This window comes from Alexandromys fortis, unplaced genomic scaffold (genome assembly GCF_014885135.2).
Source record: "Alexandromys fortis isolate MF-2015 unplaced genomic scaffold, M_Fortis_MF-2015_v1.1 scaffold_10, whole genome shotgun sequence".
NCBI lineage: Eukaryota > Metazoa > Chordata > Mammalia > Rodentia > Cricetidae > Alexandromys > Alexandromys fortis.
In genome coordinates this window covers 3,636,769-3,637,416 of record NW_026067895.1, presented here as the reverse complement: position 1 = coordinate 3,637,416, position 648 = coordinate 3,636,769, and positions in this window count along the sequence as shown.

Sequence of the window (648 nt, the reverse complement as noted above, 5' to 3'; positions counted from 1 at the left end):
GGAAACCTGAGTTTGAGCCCCAACATATGTAAAGGTGGAGACTTTCTGTATACTGTCAACATTAGTACCCTACCAGGGAAAGGCTTTGCCATTTCCCTGAGCTGCACCTGGGGAAGGTTCCCCATTACCATGGGTCTAAGGCACTGATGTCTGTGACATAGCTATGTCCTTGTCAACAGGACACATTCACTCAGGACTTTCTCCTCTCTTCACATTCCTTATGCTTCATTTTTAAAGTTTAAGAGTTATAGTATAAAGTTAAGAGCTGAGTATGGTGGTAATCCCAGTAGCAGAAAAGTCAGAAGGAGGAAGATCATTTTGAGTTCAAGGCTAACCTGGGCTAAGTGATACATTTGATATCAGCCTGAATGACAGAACAAGACTGTTTCTTAAAAGGAAAAGAGGAGTTTGGAGGTTTCAGGGCAAAGGGGGTGGAAGAGGTAGACTAGAAGAAGGAGGAGAAGATAGGAATAATATACCTGGTGAACCTAAAGAAGCTAAATAAGAAGGTGAACCAAAGGAAAATCATATAGTTATCCTCTTGGCTATGGGAAGTAGACAAAATTGCCGGGGAGAAAATTGAGATCTTGGGGGTGGGGTGGGTTGGGGATAAGGGGGGACGGGGAGAGAAAAGTGAGAAGGGGAGGA